The 7,065-nt window shown below is 38.8% G+C and overlaps 1 non-coding gene across 1 annotated transcript; it reads right to left on the reverse strand.

The window, feature by feature from the left end:
• Positions 1–6,404: 6,404 nt before the first annotated feature.
• On the reverse strand, positions 6,405–6,511 carry LOC120098427 (U6 spliceosomal RNA). The gene has a single exon (XR_015643202.1). It is a non-coding gene; the product is annotated as a U6 spliceosomal RNA (small nuclear RNA).
• Between the last annotated feature and the right edge of the window lie 554 nt (positions 6,512–7,065).

The raw sequence follows: 7,065 nt of genomic DNA on the forward strand, positions 1-7,065 counted from the left end.
ATGTATGGTTATAGCCCCTCTGTAGAGCATGACATGTATAAGATCCTAACTATCACCAGAATAACTATTGATACAAATGGTCAAACCTTACAAATACCTGTCAGTATAACTATTTTCATGTTGAGGATCCATACTGCAACTAGAGATGATGTTCCAGTCCATGATCTGACCTTCCAGTTAAACTATGTTGTCAATGACAACTCCGTGCTAATAAACTTTTTGGTATATTCCTGATCAATGCTGCCAAAAAACTGTAGGATTTTAATGAACCCAGGTCACACTGGACCAGAATGATTCTTTTAGTGATCCAACCCACCAATGGGAGCAATGCTGACCTCAGTACTACCTGTTTCCACAAGCAAACAAGATGAGCTCCTTCATTGCTATTGAGATTCCACCTGCCAGAGAAAAATGGTGAGCTCCTTGATGTATGCATATATCCCTTACTATAGACAATATTGTGTAAACTACCATGAGAAGTAGTATTTATGTTAGTAAGCAGTCCTGTGACTAAAAAAATGATGTATGTAAATAACTTCTTTCTCTGGGTATTTTCTGATGTCACTGGCATACCTTACAAAATATATGATGGTATAGCCCTAGATGCAGTGTTCTCTCCTGCCTCTGGAAATTATACTAATATCACCAATCTAAACTGCTCTCACGAATTATGTTAATATCTATCACCCATGCTGCCAAGAGTACATAAGTTAATACACATAGTCCATGTTGCTTCTGAAGTGATTGTTAATATTAATGAGTCTGTGACCACCAGAATTTACTCTGATGTTCATGGTCAATGCTGCTGCTTGAGGTCATGTGAAAAGCTTTGAGATAAGTTATAGTGAAGGGATTGATATATTTTGGGAAAAATACCATTGCATATCTACAATCTCTGATGCCAGGAGCTGTCAGCATGGCACTGTTCTCTGCTGCCAATTGGAATATTAATATGAATTACTCCAATTGCCATCCAAATCTATACCAAACTTTTGCCATCAGTCAATGATACAAACTTCTGCCATCTCACACCATGATATGTATTTGTGCTGCCAGTTGTAAAGAATTTCAGGTCAAAGTTTTATCCTGCCACTTGAGAAGAAATTTCTGTCCATGGTATAATATACCTTCTGAAACTGCACACATCATTTATGCCTCCTGGCAACAAACATCATTGTTTATCCCTGGTGATGGGTGCTACTAACCACCAGGATATTAGGGATCCCTGCTGCCACTTTATGCCATTATATCATTGATCTCAATTGCAAAAGAAAATATATTGATGTTACTTAATCCTCCTGCCTGTGGTAACTTTGTTAATATCCTTAGTCAGTGTTCACTTTGAGCACTATTGCCAGAAGAGTTGATCTTCAAGTTCATGGACAATACTGCTGCCTATTTCATGCTAAGGGCTCAGACTGCCATCAGAGAGATATGTGTGATAATACTTGCAAGTGGAAACTATAATGATATCAATGCTGCCTGCTGTGTTTAGCAAACAAGATGGTGTCCATGGATATTATTGAGATCCTACCTGCCACAAGAAACTATGATGATTTCCACGATTCATGCATGTGGACCACAATGTAGAGCATATTAAGTAAAAGATACTTTTTGACATCAGATATATATATATATATATATATATATATATATATGTATATATAATTTTTATTAACTTGAGTATTTCTTATTTACATTTCGAATGTTATTCCCTTTCCCGGTTTCCGGGCAAAATCCCCTAATCCCTCCCCCTCCCCTTCTTTATGGGTGTTCCCCTCCCCACCCTCCCCCTATTGCCGCCCTCCCCCCAACAATCATGTTCACTGGGGGTTCAGTCTTAGCAGGACCAAGGGATTCCCCTTCCACTGGTGATCTTACTAGGATATTCATTGCTACCTATGAGGTCAGAGTCCAGGGTCAGTTCATGTATAGTCTTTAGGTAGTGGCTTAGTCCCTGGAAACTCTAGTTGCTTGGCATTGTTGTTCATAAGGGGTCTCGAGCCCCTTCAAGCTCTTCCGGTTCTTTCTCTGATTCCTTCAATGGGGGTCCTATTCTCAGTTTAGTGGTTTGCTGCTGGCATTCGCCTCTGTATTTGCTATATTCTGACTGTGTCTCTCAGGAGAGATCTACATCCGGCTCCTGTCGGCCTGCACTTCTTTGCTTCATCCATCTTGTCTAATTGGGTGGCTGTATATGCATGGGCCACATGTGGGGCAGGCTCTGAATGGGTGTTCGTTCTGTCTCTGTTTTAATCTTTGCCTCTCTATTCCCTGCCAAGGGTATTCTTGTTCCCCTGTTAAAGAAGGAGTGAAGCATTCACATTTTGATCATCCGTCTTGAGTTTCCTGTGTTCTATGCATCTACGGTAATTCAAGCATTTGGGCTAATAGTCACTTATCAATGAGTGCATACCATGGGTGTTTTGCTGTGATTGGATTACCTCACTCAGGATGATATTTTCCAGTTCCAACCATTTGTCTATGAATTTCATAAAGGCATTGTTTTTGATAGCTGAGTAATATTCCATTGTGTCGATGTACCACATTTTCTGTATCCATTCCTCTGTTGAAGGGCATCTGGATTCTTTCCAGCTTCTGGCTATTATAAATAAGGCTACTATGAACATAGTGGAGCACGTGTCTTTTTTATATGTTGGGGCATATGTTGGACCCAAGAGAGGTATAGCTGGGTCCTCAGGTAGTTCAATGTCCAATTTTCTGAGGAACCTCCAGACTGATTTCCAGAATGGTTGTATCAGTCTTCAATCCCATCAACAATGGAGGAGTGTTCCTCTTTCTCCACATCCTCGACAGCATTTGTTGTCACCTGAGTTTTTGATCTTAGCCATTCTCACTGGTGTGAGATGAAATCTCAGGGTTGTTTTGATTTGCATTTCCCTTATGACTAAAGATGTTGAACATTTCTTTAGGTGTTTCTCAGCCATTCGGCATTCCTCAGCTGTGAATTCTTTGTTTAGTTCTGAACCCCATTTTTTAATAGGGTTATTTGTCTCCCTGCAGTCTAACTTCTTGAGCTCTTTGTATATTTTGGATATAAGCCCTATATCTGTTGTAGGATTGGTAAAGATCTTTTCCCAATCTGTTGGTTGCCATTTTGTCCTAACCACAGTGTCCTTTGCCTTACAGAAGCTTTGCAGTTTTATGAGATCCCATTTGTCGATTCTTGATCTTAGAGCATAAGCCATTGGTGTTTTGTTCAGGAAATTTTTTTCCAGTGCCCATGTGTTCGAGATGCTGCCCTAGTTTTTCTTCTATTAGTTTGAGTGTATCTGGTTTGATGTGGAGGTCTTTGATCCACTTGGACTTAAGCTTTGTACAGGGTGATAAGCATGGATCGATTTGCATTCTTCTACATGTTGACGTCCAGTTGAACCAGCACCATTTGCTGAAAATGCTATCTTTTTTCCATTGGATGATTTTGGCTCCTTTGTAAAAAATCAGGTGCCTATAGGTGTGTGGGTTCATTTCTGGGTCTTCAATTCTGTTCCATTGGTCTGTCTGTCTGTCTCTGTACCAATACCATGCAGTTTTTATCACTATTGCTCTGTAATATTGCTTGAGTTCAGGGATAGTGATTCCCCCTGAAGTCCTTTTATTGTTGAGAATAGTTTTAGCTATCCTGGGTTTTCTGTTATTCCAGATGAATTTGCAAATTATTCTGTCTAAATCTTTGAAGAATTGGATTGGTATTTTGATGGGGATTGCATTGAATCTGTAGATCACTTTTGGTAAAATGGCCATTTTTACTATATTAATCCTGCCAATCCATGAGCATGGGAGATCTTTCCATCTTCTGAGGTCTTCTTCAATTTCTTTCTTCAGAGTCTTGAAGTTCTTATTGTACAGATCTTTTACTTGCTTGGTTAAAGTCACACCGAGATACTTTATATTGTTTGGGTCTATTATGAAGGGTGTCGTTTCCCTAATTTCTTTCTTGGCTTGTTTCTCTTTTGTGTAGAGGAAGGCTACTGATTTATTTGAGTTAATTTTATACACAGTCACTTTGCTGAAGTTGTTTATCAGCTTTAGTAATTCTCTGGTGGAACTTTTGGGATCACTTAAATATACTATCATATCATCTGCAAATAGTGACATTTTGACTTCTTTACCAATCTGTATCCCCTTGATTTCCTTTTGTTGTCTGATTGCTCTGGCTAGGACTTCAAGAACTATATTGAATAAGTAGAGAGAGAGTGGGCAGCCTTGTTTAGTCCCTGATTTTAGTGGGATTGCTTCAAGTTTCTCTCCATTTAGTTTAATGTTAGCAACTGGTTTCATGTATATGGCTTTTACTATGTTTAGGTATGGACTTTGAATTCCTCTTCTTCCCAGGACTTTTATCATGAAGGGGTGTTGAATTTTGTCAAAAGCTTTTTCAGCATCTAATGAAATGATCATGTGGTTTTGTTCTTTCAGTTTGTTTATATAATGGATCACGCTCATGGTTTTTTGTATATTAAACCATCCCTGCATGCCTGGGATGAAGCCTACTTGATCATGGTGGATGATTGTTTTGATGTGCTCTTGGATTCGGTTTGCCAGAATTTTATTGAGTATTTTTGCGTCGATATTCATAAGGGAAATTGGTCTGAAGTTCTCTTTCTTTGTTGGGTCTTTGTGTGGTTTAGCTATAAGAGTAATTGTGGCTTCATAGAAGGAATTTGGTAGTTCTCTTTCTTTGTTGGGTCTTTGTGTGGTTTAGGTATAAGAGTAATTGTGGCTTCATAGAAGGAATTTGGTAGTGCTCCATCTGTTTCAATTTTGTGGAATAGTTTCGATAGTATTGGTATGAGGTCTTCTATGAAGATCTGATAGAATTCTGCACTAAACCCGTCTGGACCTGGGCTCTTTTTAGTTGGGAGACCTTTAATGACTGCTTCTATTTCCTTAGGAGTTATGGGGTTGTTTAACTGGTTTATCTGTTCCTGATTTAACTTTGGTACCTGGTATCTGTCTAGGAAATTGTCCATTTCCTGCAGATTTTCAAGTTTTGTTGAATATAGGCTTTTATAGTAAGATCTGATGATATTTTGAATTTCCTCTGAATCTGTAGTTATGTCTCCCTTTTCATTTCTGATTTTGTTAATTTGGAAACACTCTCTGTGTCCTCCCGTTAGTCTGGCTAAGGGTTTATCTATCTTGTTGATTTTCTCAAAGAACCAACTTTTAGTTCTGTTGATTCTTTCTATGGTCCTTTTTGTTTCTCCTTGGTTGATTTCAGCTCTGAGTTTGATTATTTCCTGTCTTCTACTCCTCCTGGATGTATTTGCTTCTTTGTTCTAAAGCTTTTAGGTGTGCTGTCAAGTTGGTGACATATGCTCTCTCCTGTTTCTTTCTGCAGGCAGTCAGAGCTATGAGTTTTCCTCTTAGCACAGCTTTCATTGTGTCCCATAAGTTTGGGTATGTTGTACCTTCATTGTCATTAAATTCTAAAAAGTCTTTAATTTCTTTCTTTATTTCTTCCTTGACCAGGTTATCGTTGAATAGAGCATTGTTCAACTTCCATGTATATGTGGGCATTCTTCCCTTATTGTTATTGAAGACCAGCTTTAGCTTGTGGTGGTCTGATAGCACGCATGGGATTATTTTTATCTTTCTGTATCTTTCGAGGCCTGTTTTATGACCAATTATATGGTCCATTTTGGAGAAAGTACCATGAGGAGCTGAGAAGAATGTATATCCTTTTGCTTTAGGATAGAATGTTCCATAAATATCTGTTAAATCCATTTGGTTCATGACTTCTCTTAGTGTGCCTATGTCTCTGTTTATTTTCTGTTTCCATGATCTGTCCATTTATGAGAGTGGAGTGTTGAAATCTCCTCCTATTATTTTGTGAGGTTCAATGTGTGCTTTGAGCTTTAGTAATGTATGTTTTATGTATGTAGGTGCCCTTGTATTTGGAGCATAGATATGTAGGATTGCGAGTTCATCTTGGTGGATGTTTCCTTTGATGAATATGAAGTGTCCTTCCCTATCTTTTTCAATGACTTTTAGTTGAAAATTGATTTTTTTTGATATTAGAATGGCTACTCCAGCTTACTTCTTCTATTTGCTTGGAAAGTTGATTTCCAGCCTTTCACTCTGAGGTAGTGTCTGTCTTTGTCTCTGAGGTGTGTTTTCTGTAGGCAGCAGAATGCAGGGTCTTCATTGCGTATCCAGTTTGTTAATCTATGTCTTTTTATTGGGGAGTTGAGTCCATTAATGTTGAGAGATATTAAGGAGTAGTGATTGTTGCTTCCTGTTATATTCATATTTGGATGTGAGGTTATGTTTGTGTGCTTTTCTTCTCTTTGTTTTGTTGCCAAGACGATTAGTTTCTTGCTTTTTCTAGGGTGTAGCTTGCCTCCTTATGTTGGGCTTTACCATTTATTATCCTTTGTAAAAATATGGAACGCTTCACGAATTTGCGTGTCATCCTTGTGCAGGGGCCATGCTAATCTTCTCTGTATCCTTCCAATTTTAGTATATGTGCTGCCGAAGCGAGCACTTGACATCAGATTTGCTTATGATGTCAATTATCCATCCTGCCAATTGAGAATAGGTTTATATGCATGACCTTATCTGCCCTCTGGATCTAGGATGATATCTCTGATATAATTGGAAGTTAACACTATGGTATCTATACTAATGTCAGAGCTACACTCTGCTATATATGAGGGGGAGGGGACAGTCTCATCCTGTTTATGCCAATTGGTTGGTAGTTCAGAATCTGAAAGTCTCAATGGCCCAAGTTAGCTGACTGTGTTGACCGTTTATTGAACCTCAAATCCCATTTTGGACCCTCAATCCTTCCCGCAACTTTCCCATAAGAGGCCCTGAGCTCATTTCAGTTCTCTCTGTGGGTGTCTGTATCTGACCAAGTCAGCTTCTGGGTAGAGTCTCATAGAGGGCAACATACTTCTGTCTGAAAGCCTAACATAGTATCATTAATAATGTCAGGGATTAGTAGTTGCTCATGGGATGGATCTCTAGTTGGGGCAGTTAATGTTTTGCCATTGCCTTAATATCTGCTCTATCCCCCCTTCCATGCATTTCTGGTAG

This window comes from Rattus norvegicus, chromosome 18, assembly GCF_021556685.1.
Source record: "Rattus norvegicus strain SHRSP/BbbUtx chromosome 18, alternate assembly SHRSP_T2T, whole genome shotgun sequence".
Lineage (NCBI taxonomy): Eukaryota > Metazoa > Chordata > Mammalia > Rodentia > Muridae > Rattus > Rattus norvegicus.